General features: G+C 43.3%; 1 protein-coding gene and 1 long non-coding RNA gene across 2 annotated transcripts in view; both read left to right on the plus strand.

The window, feature by feature from the left end:
* RBFOX1 (RNA binding fox-1 homolog 1) overlaps window positions 1-13,540 on the plus strand; it is a 2,602,982-nt gene that overhangs the window by 1,420,735 nt on the left and 1,168,707 nt on the right.
* Window positions 1-13,540, plus strand: part of LOC128929187 (uncharacterized) — a 66,689-nt gene that overhangs the window by 35,476 nt on the left and 17,673 nt on the right. The window contains exon 2 of the long non-coding RNA XR_008475230.2: window positions 104-13,540. This exon is cut by the window's right edge and continues 17,673 nt beyond it. This is a non-coding gene — a long non-coding RNA (uncharacterized LOC128929187). The remainder of the gene's footprint in view (window positions 1-103) is intronic.

The raw sequence follows: 13,540 nt of genomic DNA on the forward strand, positions 1-13,540 counted from the left end.
GGACATAGAGCTCTCAGAAAGTGTTGACTTTCATTGTTCAGATTATCCCATAGCTAATCAATGCCGAAGTCATTGGTGCTTTCCATAGCTTATCCTTGAATAGGTGGACGTGTCCTGGACAGACCTCTGAGGCGACGTCAGTCCAATTTTCCTGGCCAGCTGCAAGCTGCAATTGGGTCAACTACTTGCCGCGTGGAGAAACCTATTTTCTTGCCGCTGCTGCAGAGGTTTCGTGGGCTGTGTCAACCTTTCTGTTCATGGTTGCTTTTCTGTGGGAACGCATCCTGTGAGTACCTTCACAAAAACAGCTTACCCACCATCCAGAAGTTAGTATTCTCCCTTTGTTTTCTAGGAAAAACACAAGCCAACCTTCCTGAGTTGTTGGTCAGTCGCTGAATCCCACGGCTGTTTCGATAAGTTCTCTTTAAGCAGATTTTTCATGTCTTCCCTATTTATATCTTTTCAAATCCAATCTACTTCAATCAGTTTTAATCCCCTAATGTGTTTGCTATAAGTACTGTACAATTCACTTGTCCTCAATAATAAAATTCATTTCGGTGCAGCCTGCCGGTAATTTGTTTGAGAAGAAGTCGTTAGGAAACCCTTGGATTCTCTTCTGATTTAGAGGACAACCTTCAGTATTGATAGCATTTTGTTGTCATGCACTTGAAGTATTCTTTCACGACTGAGGGTGCTGTTTAAATAATGGACTCCACAACCATGTGCTTAAATGAAATCTGACTACACTGATGTCCTTGCCTATTAGGAAACTTCAAGTGTTCTGCAAGGACACGATTTCATTGACCGTGGATTTATATTTGCAGTTTGTACAAATTATATCCACTGTGGATGGCTCCCCCTTCACTGTAAAATACTCTTGCTTTTTGAAAATCAGTGTTTTCATTGTTTTATCTCTCAGTGTACCCTGTGTAAGCAAAGGATTGTGCTCCAGGCCCCTCCTGGAGCAGGTAAAGTAAAATCGAGTCTTTTTCTATATGAAAGATAGAAAAGTATAGTATTACTGACTCAGCTTAATACTGAGTGAATATACTCTAATGAGACTCAGAAGATAGAAAAGATGCACTTTGTCTATACATATTACAGACACACACACACACACACATATAAAATATAATTTATATATGTATGCTTAATTGGAAAAATAAACATCAAGAGCATGTTTTATTGTTTATCTGTATCTCTCACTTTTTTAAACAGCCCGTGAAGACAAAGCACCTTTTTATTTAGACTTGGCTAAAAATTATCAGTCATATGTAGATGATTATGCAATATCTGCCAACTTCCTACTCAGGGAAAGTTATAGCAGATGGCGGAATTTATGTGCCATGTGGCATTTGTTTAAGTGTGGAAATAGCTAATATTTTTTCCTCGATCATTATAACTATTTTTCTTTTAAAGGGTCAATTAACTTTGAAATACCATTTTTGATGGGTGCCTCAGTGAAGGGTGGGATGGGGAGAATGAAGAGAAATTTGAAATCTTGCAGGCCCTTTGATTGAGTAAGTGTTATGTAGCTCATTAATCAGGGGCTCCAAGCTCCCTGTTTTCAAAATAGCATCATTGTGTCCTAAATATAGATTCCTCTGGAATTGTTAAGGAGAAGGTCCTATTGAGAGCAGCAGGCACTATAGATTGGTCTTTCAACTACAAAGGACTGGGTTTCACATTTGCAAGTTTACGGGTCCCCAGGGAGAACATCTTGGAGTCAGCATCATTTCAAGCATGTAGCGCATAATTTGTTTTGATAACTACAAACAAAAGAGGTCTGCTGAAAGGCTTCTTCAAAAATTGGCAGGGGCTCTTCCCCTTGATAATGGGAGCTGCTGCTCCCAGGGCTGAGGACCTCAGCATCACAGCAGGCCTGGGATCTAGTGAGAAGAGCAAGGAAGCTGCAGGAGGTGATGGAAGGCAGGCATCTCTCCAGAGAGAGGAGCACATGCTAACCTTGGGAGCCCCTTCCTATCAGGAATCAATATCACGCGAGCATGATCTATAGCAGAGACCCAGTGCTTGGAGTAATTTTTATGTTGTGTATGCTTCAAATGCATTTTATTTCCTGACTTGAGACGTTCTACTTAGATGAAATAAGAGGCAAGGGGTATGTGTGCTGGGGTGGTGGAAGAGGGAGAGGGGATTTGATGGAGAACATTAAGGACCTATTGCTTGCCTGTTTTCTAGGAATCCTTACCCATAATCGGCTCATTACAGAGACTCTTGGGGTTCTCTTGAGGCTGCGGAAGGCGGGCCTCCTGAGATTGTGTAGAGCGAAGGGATCGGTCAGGAAATATTTATTACACAGAAGAAAGAGGAATGCACCGGCAGAGTTCTGGGCCCGCTGCAGCCATTCAGCAAATGTTATTTGAATGAATTTATTTATAAAAACGGATATGTAAAAACAGGAGTCATTATCTTGAGAGGTCTGATTGAGGATGATTTTTCTTTTCTTTCTTTCCTACAGCACCCGGTATTTCCGGGCGGTCTCCCATCCAAATACTAACCAGGCCCGACCCTGCTTAGCTTCCGAGATTTTTCTTTTCTTAGTTTTTGTAACTGTTGGTGATTGTTGATTACTTTTCTTACAATTAGAATTATCATCATCATTTTATATACATTTCTCCCTGCCTCTGTTAACAATATGGTGATGGCCTTTCCCGTTTTTAAACCTTTACATTGCTTGTGTAAGTATAGTTTCATTCTGATATACATGCAATAATATAAAGTGCATTTTTTCTGCAAATACACACTTAGCAAGCGTTCTGGGGCTCTTTATTTAGTAGAACCTAATCTCATTCTTTCTAAAACGTTACTTGATATCCCATAGTGGGGGTGTAATATCATTGATTTAAATATTTTTTGCCTATATTTGATTTCATAATGTATGTTTTAAAGTGACTCATCTCTATCAAATTCTATAAGACATAAAGAATAAACCCATGGCACTCCCCAGTTGTCTGAGATCTAGTTATGATGTTTGCACATTTTCTCCAATGAGTATGTGCTGCTTTTAAAACACTAAAGGTTGAAGAAAGTTTTAAATCTACTTGTAGGATCAACACTATGCACGTGAAAAGAAGAATGTCTAACCTGTATTGGGCTCTTGTCTAAGAGACGCTATATTAAGCGTGTGTGTATATACAAATATAGATAAACTCATTAGCATCCTTTCCATTATTAAGCGTGCACCATAGCATAGCCAGGCAAGATTGCTGACTCTTCCCTAGATGGACAGCTGTGTTTTCACATCTTCCTGCCTTTCCTTCCATGGATGTTTATTCAATATTTACTTATTTATTTAGTTTGAGACGGAGTCTTATTCTGTCACCCAGGCTGGAGTGTAGTGGCACTATCTTGGCTCACTGCACCTTTTGCCTCCTGGGATCAAGGAATTCTTATGCCTCAGCTTCTCCAGTACCTAGAATTACAGATGTGCGCCACCACACCTGGCTAATTTTTGTATTTTCCTTTTAGTAGAGACGGGGTTTCGCCATGTTGGCCAGGCTGGCCTCCAAGTCCTTACCTCAAGCGATCCACCCAGCTCAGCCTCCCAAAGTGTTGAGATTACAGGCATCAGCTGCCATGCCCGGCTATCAGTTAATACTTATTAAGTGTCTGCTTTGTTCCCGGCACTCTTCTGTGTGCTGAGAATTTAGCAGTGAACAAAATAAATACCATCCCCCAGGGACCTTGAACTCAAGTCTAGCGGGGGGTCACTCTATTAAGAGATCAAGTCGACATTCAACTCTTACAGACACAGATAGGATAGTATTTCAATTTCTCCTTGATCTGCTCCCCGGACACCTAGACCACAGGCACTGTAGATAGAGACCCGTTAGCAGAGGCTTTCCCATCGTTGCTGTGTGAAGGGAAGCAGTGCCTTTTCAGTAGATGACATTAAAGTAGCCAATAGACGTGGATCCTGGTGGGGTGGTCCCGACTGTCACAAACATTCCTCGTCGAAGTCCGCCAGGAGACACCGTACCGTCCCCTAGAAAGTAAGAAATAGGGAAGGCGAAGTCTCCCGCTCCGACTGTGTGTCTCTCAGCTCTGAGAAATTTCTTTTCAGATGTTACCCTACCCCAGCCTGTCTCTCACTGCTGGGGAGAGTCTGCCGTCCTCTCAGGTGATAATCAGGGAGCCTGCTGTCACTTGGGAAAGGCTTTAAAAATTCATCTCATTTGCTGTGAGTGCATGTCCCTGGTATTCCTGCCTGTCCTCATCCATCTCATTTTGATCGTACACACCGTGTGATTTGGAAAGGAAGTGGTGTTTTTTGGAGGGGGAGGGAAACACTGGAAAACAAGGCTGATGGTGATGGTCATGAGCGCAGGGCTGTTCTGTGCTCTGTGCCATGCTCAGGGATGATGCACCCTCCTGAAAGAAAGGGACACTTGTTAGAGAAGGCATGGGTGTAAAGTGGGGCTGCGGGAGAGCTGGGAGCCCGAGTGTCACACGCTGCTGTTCACCGCGGGTTGCCTCTGAGCACCATGGGGAGGCAGTGACACCAGCTGGCCTCACAGTGACACTCCAGCAGCTGTCCTTTTCTCCAGCCTGGACGTGATAAAAGTGCGTCCCGGAGGACAGTTAGAGGAAGACAGGCCAGACACCCCGGCCTCCCTCCTGGGTGCACTCTGACTTAGGCTACGTGGCTTCCAACAGACACCTTCCATGGGTGCTGAGGCAGCCGGCTTCATGGTCAGCAAGGCGATTCCTGTCTCACTTTGCGAATCTTGTTCCCCTCTCTGGAATGTTCAAGCTCTTCAGCGGGCACATACAAATGGTGAGCTGCACACTCAGAAAAACGTGGGTTTCACTTCCGGCCTCGTGATACGCTATTGGTGGGATCATGACTAAGTCCCTTCTCTAAGCCTCGGTTTTCTTTTTTGTTTTTATTATACTTTGAATTCTAGGGTACGTGTCTAAAAAGTGCAGGTTTGTTACACAGGTATACATGTGCCATGGTGGCTTGCGGCATCCCTCACCCCGTCATCTACATTAGGTATTTCTCCTAATGCTATCCCTCCCCTGCCTCCCACCCCCCCAACAGGCTCTGGTGTGTGATGTTCCTCTCCCTGTGTCCATGAATTCTCATTATTCAACTCCCATCTATGGGTGAGAACATGCAGTGTTTGGTTTTCTGTTCCTGTGTTAGTTTTCTGAGAATGATGGTTTCCAGCTTCATCCATGTCCCTGCAAAGGACATGAACTCATCCTTTGTTATGGCTGCGTAGTATTCCATGGTGCATATGTGCCACATTTTCTTTATCCAGTCTGTCATTGATGGGCATCTGGGTTGGTTTCGAGCCTTTGCTATTATGAACACTGCCACAGTAAACATACCCATGCATGTGTCTTTATAGTACAGTGATTTATAATCCTTTTGGTACATACCTAGTAATGAGATTGCTGGGTCAAATGGTATTTCTAGTTCTAGATTCTTGAGGAATTGCCACACTGTCTTCCACAATGGTTGAACTAATTTACTCTTTCACCAACAGTGTAAGACCTCAGTTTTCTTATCTGTAAAGTGGGCTCAAGCATGTGGTTTGACTGAGATAACACACATTCTTTCATGCCAGTTCTGCCCAGGTCTGTCCATGGCAACATGATAGGAGCTCTCTCCCTGTGTGTCATTTTTTTCACCAGAGTGAGAATGCCATACGAAGCAATAAAAACATCCATCTGGCTGGGCGCAGTGGCTGACACCTGTAATCCCAGCACTTTGGGAGACTGAGGCATATTGATCACAAGCCTAGGAGTTTGAGACTAGTCTGACCAACGTGGTAAAACCCCGTCTCCACTAAAAATACAAAAATTAGCTGGGTATCATGACACATGCCTGTAATCCCAGCTACTCAGAAGACTGAGGCAGGATAATCTCTTGAACCCAGGAGGTGGAGGTTGCAGTGAGCTGAGATTGTGCCACTGTACTCCAACCTGGGTGACAAAGTGAGACTCAGTGTCAAAAAAAAAAAAGGCCAGATGTGGTGGCTGATGCCTGTAATCACAGCACTTTGGAAGACTGAGGTGGAGAGATCACCTGAGGCTGGGGAGTTCAAGACCAGCCTGACCAACTTGGAGAAACCCCGTCTCTACTAAAAATACAAAATTAGCCAGGCATGGTGGCACATGCCTGTAATCCCAGCTACTCCAGAGGCTGAGGCAGGAGATTCGCTTGAACCAAGGAGGCGGAGGTTGCGGCAAGCTGGGATTGCACCATTGAACTCCAGCCTGGGCGACAGAGCAAAACTCCATCGCAAAAAAAAAATGTCATCTGCCAGGGCAGGTGGCTCTCAGTATAATAAACATTTCTGTGTATATCTTTTATTAAGAAAAAGCAACTAGGAATCACATCTGGTAGTCTCTTTGAGACATGGCCTGGGGTCCACCCGCAATGTGACAGGACAGAATTCTACACAGTCTTTAAAATCTGCCTTTAGAAAAATGCACAGCCTGATTTTATGTCTGTGAGTCATTTTTTGGGGTGTGTCATACCATAATTCTGATAAAGATAATTACATGCTGGTGTCTACATGCAGTGATGTGCTTGATGAAGTATATGCACATCGTTTGGTCCTCGTGTATTTATATTTTCCTCTAATTTAAATGTTCACTAAGTGCTCTCAGCATTGTTGGTAGATTATTGGAAATTGCGACTTTAAGCAAAATGACATGTAACAGAAGATACTTTACTGTGGGATGATTGATATAACTTTTCTGGTCATAAAAACATCACTGATCTTGTAAAGACCCAAAACACTTCTAACATTAAACATGAAAACACGTGTGAATCATATACACATTAAAAAAAATAAATAAAGAGCTGGGTGTGGTGGCTTATGCCTGTAATCCCAGCACTTTGGAAGGCGGAGGTTGGTGGATCACCTGAGTTTGGGAGTTTGAGTGCAATCTGGTCAAAATGGTAAAACCCCGTCTCTACTAAAAGTACAGAAATTTGCTGGGCACAGTAGCAGATGCCGGTAATCCCAGCTACTTGTGAGACTGAGGCAGGGGAATCACTTGAACCCGGGAGGTAAAAGTTGCAGTGAGCCAAGATCACACCACTGCACTGGAGCGTGAGAGGCAGAGTGAGACTCCATTTCAATAGAAGAATAAAAAAATGAAAAGATGAATAAAAACAAGCAACATAATGATCTACCCAGTTTTTGATGAATCACTGAGTGATGGTGGCAGTAGGCCTGATGAGTTACATAAAATATATATATATATATATATTTTTTTTTTCAAAGCGTAAATTGTCAGGAGTACGTCCCCCATCACAGTACAAAAACAATGACTATCACGGCAGGCTCACTGGGCGCTTTCATAATGCTTTGTTTCTTGTTGTGCATTTTTATGATTATCATCTACTTTATCCATTTTTGACAGTCATGAGTATTCATTCTTTCATGCATTCTGCATCTGGCTTACTCCAGTTCAGGCTTTCAAGTGGCTGGATCCTATTCTAGCATCTCAGGGCACAAGGTAGGCACCACCCTGGCCAGGATGTGTGCACACCCACACTCACTCATGCTGAGATGTTATAGACGTGCCAGTTCCCCAAACACATACATCTTTGGGATGTGGGAGGAAACCAGAGCACCTAGAGAAAACCCACACGTACATGGCGAAGCATGCCAACTCCACACAGACAGTGGACCCAGCTGGGAGTCGATTTTTTTTTTTCTTAACATTATAACCAAATGGTAAAGACCTGCTGTACTCTGAGTTCTTCATTCTCTGAAGGGTCTTAAAAACTTGAGGACCTCAAAATGATATGGCTCACCCTCCTGGTTTAGGGCTTAGGTACGTTTTTATTGAGTCCTCCGAAGCGTCTTAGAACCTAAACTGGGAGGAAATAACAGCTAATGGGGGATTGTTCCTATTTTTGTTGGCAGGGTGAGGGAGGTGGTGGCTGAGCTCAAACCATATGGAAGGATATTTTATTTACTAAAACAAAAGAGGCAATAATTTTTTACTGCAACATTAGGGATTTATGCTAAATAAAAGTAAGTTCCCACAATCCTGGGGGAGGGGCGTTAAGCCAAGGCAAAGATTTCACAGCTGTTGGGAAATTGCTTTCTGCAAATACTAAAAGATACAGTGCCAAGGTCGCTGGCCATCTGCTAATAATTTATGTTCCTCTCCCCAGCAAAGATAAATAACCAATCAAGAACTGCCCATCTAGGGATACATTTCCACCCCACCTTTTATCTAAGCAGTGACCTGTGACTGAATTCTGCCCAGTGACAGGTGGGAAGAAATGCCTCTTTCAGGACTGGCCCCCAAAAGCTCTCTCTGGGATGCTCCAAACTTCTTTTTTCCCCCATCCTCTGATGAACACCCACTTGACCTTGTATGCTACATGTGAAAAATGGAGTCTTCATCATCTACCTGGGTCCCTGAATGGCTGGGTGGATCAAGAAGCTCCCCACTCTTCCCTGCTATGACTGGACTAGCCTCTGTAATGTGGAGGGTGTCTGTATTAGCATCTACACTGCTTAACATCATTCTAATGGAATACTGCATATTTTCATCAATGGAGTTTCAACTGAATGCAAATATTTAGATTTGGGAGCAATAACCCTTAAATTTTGTCAATAAGAGCTAATTAAATATAAGTACCAATTCCAATGCTTAGAACATTTTATGTGCTATCTCTTTTTATTTTCTTTCCAACTCTCTAGTTTGTATCAGTCAGGGAACACCAAGTTGTGCTGTAGTAACAAATAGCTCTGAAATCTCTGGTATAACACAAGAAAGATTTATTTCTTATTTATGAAAGTTCATTGAGGTGCTGGGACACTTTCCAGAGAAGCTCTTCAGGATGTATTGGCTGATCATTCACAGTGGTTTTAGTTTTAGGAACCAGCCATATCAATAAGTAGTTTCACATTGTCCCAGAGGAATTCCACCTGGATGTCTCACAGTGGTAGTCAAGTGCTTTGTCCAGAAAGTGACACATTCTACTTCCACCAAATCCCATTGGCCAGAAGTAGTCACATGGTCTCCTTTTCCCTCCTGTATCCCTGCTATGTACTCAGAAAAACAAAACAAGACAAAAACAGATGGTGAAGCAGGAAGAACTATGTGGAAGGATATTTTCTTCATTAAACAAAAGCAATGTAATACAAATGAGAAGGCTGGGGTTCAGAGAGCTTCAGTCACTTGGACAAGGTTACCCAGTGAGGAAGGCGCAGGTTTTGTAATGAAGGGTGTCACCCAACAGTGCTTATTTCATTGAAGAGTTATTTCTAAAATTAATTTTCTGTGTTATAGCATAAAATAATGACCTAGTCCTCAACAATCTTGCAGCTCAATGTTGCAAACAGTCAAGTAAAATGATCAGTTACCTGAATTCTGACTAGTACTAGACATCAGATAGCACTTTACATATCATTACCTTATGGCTTTTTTTTTTTTTTCTGAGATGGAGTTTCGCTCTTGTTACCCAGGCTGGAGTGCAATGGCACAATCTCAGCTCACTGCAACCTCCGCCTCCTGGGTTCAGGCAATTCTCCCGCCTCAGCCTCCTGAGTAGCTGGGATTACAGGCACACACCACCGTGCCCAGCTGATTTTTTGTATTTTTAGTAGAGACAGGGTTTCACCATGTTGACCAGGATGGTCTCGATCTCTTGACCTCATGATCCACCCGCCTCGGCCTCCCAAAATGCTGGGATTACAGGCTTGAGCCACCGCGCCCAGCCTACCTTATGTCTTAAGTAGTGATAGGGGAATGTAAAAAAAACTTTTGCATGTCATCACAAAACACTTTTCTCAAGTGCATAAGAATCCTGGCCTAAAATGGATCATCATGGGAGAGTCTGAGAGCAGGGTAGTGGGAAGGTAGTAAAGGAATGTCCTTGGGACACAGCAGTGGGTGAAAGTGTGTTGTGATTCATGACCTTATGGATGGACGGTGTCCTCTTCCGTTTGTCCTTGGCTGGGTAGTTGATGGAACACTGATGTGCTTCTAAGGGTATTTGGGAGAAATAAAAATCCATGGTAAAATGAAGCTCTGTTCTGCATTTCACTCAGCAGAAACATTCTCTCCTAAACTCCAAACAATGTGCCCAGTAGGGGATGTCTGCTAGCGGGGTGTGTGTGTGTGTGTGTGTGTGTGTGTGTGTGTGTGTGTGTGTTTGCGGGAGTACTGGAAAAACAGACATAGGAAGAAAGAGAGAGAGAGAAACAGGGAGAGAGGAATCTAGAGAGAGAGAAACAGAGTGAAGGAGAAACAGAAAATTTTCCATTTATTTCAAGTCAGTTCTCTCAAGTTTTATTAGGATCAAAGCAAGATAGATAAAAATATATTTATTAAATAAAATACAGATTTTTAAAGTATATTTCCTTGTTGCTAAAAAAAAATTTTCTCAATGCCTAAGAATGATACAATGGACTTTGGGGACTTGGGGGAAAGGGTGGGAGTGGGGTGAGGGATAAAAGACTACAAATTGGGTGCAGTGTACAAATTATGGCTCAGATGATGGGTGCACCAAAATACCAGAAATCACCACTAAAGCACTTATTCATGTAACGAAGCACCACCTGTTTTCCAAAAACCTATAAAAATATTTTTAAAAAATTGAAAAATCTTCGCTCAAAAATGAGGCTATTGAAATGATGCTATCTTTTCTTCTATTTTGGTTTTACTTAAATCTGTTTTAATGTTTTATGTCAAACTGTTCATGCTCAGTCCAGTTTTTGTTTTGTTTTGGTGTTTTTGAGAAAAGGTCTTGCTCTGTTACCCAGGCTGGAGTGTCGTGGTGCAGTTACTGCTCACTGTAGCCTTGACCTCCTGGGCTCGAGCAGTCCTCCCACCTCAGCCTCCTGAGCAGCTGGGACTGTGTGCGTGCGCCACCACACCTGCTGGTATGGTTTGGCTTTGTGTCTCCGCCCAAATACCATCTTGAATTGTAGTTCCCATGATCCCCATGTGTCATAGGGAGAACCTGGTGGACGGTAATTGAATCATCAGAGTGGTTACCTCCACGCTGTTCTCGTGGTCGCCAGTGAGTTCTCCCAAGACTTGAGGGCTTCATAAGGGGCTTTTCCTCCTTTGCTCTGCTCTGCTCTTTGCTGCTGCTATGTGAGGAAGAGCCTGTTTGCTTACCCTTCCGCCATGATTAGAAGTTTTCTGAGGCCTCCCATGCCATGCTAAACGGTAACTCAATGATACCTCTTGCATTTATAAATACCACATCTCAGGTATATCTTTATTAGCAGCATGGGAACAGACAAATACACCTTGCTAATTAAAAAACAATTTTTTTTTAGAGACAGGGTCTCACTGTGTTGCCCAGGGTGGTCTCAAACTTCTGGCCTCAAGCTCTCCTCTCATACCAGCGTCCTAAAGTCCTGGGGTTACAGCTGTGAGCCACTGCCTCCAGCCCTCAGTCCTTAGTCCTTTTTAAAGTAGTATACAGATACTATGTATAGGTTCACGAACCTGTTCATCTCTTTTTTTTTTTTTTTTCATTTCTGAGATGGAGTCTGGCTCTGCCACCCACGTTGAAGTGCTGTGGTGCGATCTCGGCTCACTGCAACCTGTGCCTCCTGGGTTCAAGCGATTCACCTGCCTCAGCCTCCCAAGTAGCTGGGATTACAGGTGCCCACCACTGTTTCCCACTAGTTTTTTTTAATTTTTAATAGAGATGGGGTTTCACCATGTTGGCCAGGCTGGTCTCAAAGTCCTGACCTCATGAACTGCCCACCTCAACCTCCCAAAGTGCTGGGATTACAGGCATGAGCTACTGTGCTCTGCCAGACCTGTTTATCTTTGAAGGGATTATTATCGTTGACTTTTTCCATCACAAATTTTGATTCACCTCAGTGTGCTGATAACTATTTCCAGGTAAACTGGAGTCATAACACAGATTTGCCAATTATCTGGAGAGGAGCACTGCTTCCTAATTATGTGGTCAATGAAGAGCCAGTTGATCATTAAGCTACACTGATATGCAAAGCCACAATAATAAACACCAGGAAAGATTAAAAGCTCCCTAAGACATCCCTTATGGTCTTCTTCATAAACATACAAATAATGGAAAAATAAATACATGTTTGCTCAATTCTGCAAAACTAGAAATGTCACAGGGGGGTGAATAATAATAACCGTATCGAGGGACCAATCTTGGATAGATTCTTTTGTGGGGCATATAAAGTAAACCCAGTCACGAATCTGCAAGGTTAGAATCATTTTTCTCCTTACCATTCTAGAGATGACACTATTTGAGACTCAGAAAACTTCGCTCCCTGGCCCCACACAGCTGATGAATCACTGGGGTTTAGATTCAGGCTCAGATCTTGTTATCACAAAGACGAGGACCCTCAAAACATGCCTAGTCTTAACCGATGCCTAAATGGAACTTAAGTTTTCCAGAAAGAGCAGGTGAGCATTGTCACAGCCCCCTGGATATCTCTTTGGGCTTTTCGTTCTTCTTTGCTTTTCCTTCTCCAAAATCGTAATTGTAAAGACAAGCTTCTGAAGCATTTTCAAGAATAGATTTTGCTTTCGATGAAGTGTGTCAAAAATAATGTTATTTTAGGCCAGGCACTATGGCTCACGCCTGTAATCCTAGTAGTTTGGGAGGCCAAGGCAGGAGATGAAGACCATCTTGGCCAACATGGTGAAACCCTGTCTCTGCTAAAAATACAAAAATTAGCTGGGTGTGGTGTCACATACCTATAATCCCAGCTACTTGGGAGGCTGAAGCATGAGAATTGCTTGAACCTGTGAGGTGGAAGTTGCAGTGAGCTGAGATCACACCACTGCACTCCAGCCTAGCAACAGAGTGAGATTCTCCAATAATAACAATTGATTTTAGAAGAATGGCATAAATATTTCTCCAACATCATTTTCTTTTCCCTTCTCCATTTTCCCTGCTGTGCCTGTTGAGTTATCCCTATACAGTTGAAGGGACAGGTAGGTCTGTGTGGGCAGACCAGAGTCTAATGAGTTCCTATACCATGCCCATCCCTAATGAAGCCTCCTCAAGTAGGATTTCCTGAGAGCGAGGGAAGCTTCCCCTTTGGTCTGGCTACTTCAAAATTTATATCCTACACAGAGTTTCGTCTCTTTGCTTTTGTGGTGATCCCCGTAAAGCACAAACCCAGCACCCTTGCTTCCTCTACATTGGAGATGGTGGTTATTTGATTGAGTCTTTAAAAATTCTTTATTGTGGTGGTTTTGCTCTTGGCGGCTGGTATGGGGTTCCTTCCCCCAGCCGTGTTGACTGCTTTGGGAAACAAGTCTCACTCTTTACCATGCAGACCTCTGCCCTGGGCTCTGATGGTCTAGCTGAGGTGAAGCAATCCACGGGTGAGTGCTGACTGGCAATGGTCCCTTCCTGTGCAGAAGGCAGAGTTCGATCTCATTTCAGTAATGCTGCCTCTCTATGAAAATACTCCATGACCTTCTCAGAAACAGGTGATCTGTTGATTCCCCAGGCTGCTTAGGGGGCTTCCCTCGTGGGTCCTGCTTGGCTTCTTAATGAGGGACTCAGAGCTGTGTTCATGGA

This window comes from Callithrix jacchus, chromosome 12 (assembly GCF_049354715.1).
Source record: "Callithrix jacchus isolate 240 chromosome 12, calJac240_pri, whole genome shotgun sequence".
NCBI lineage: Eukaryota > Metazoa > Chordata > Mammalia > Primates > Cebidae > Callithrix > Callithrix jacchus.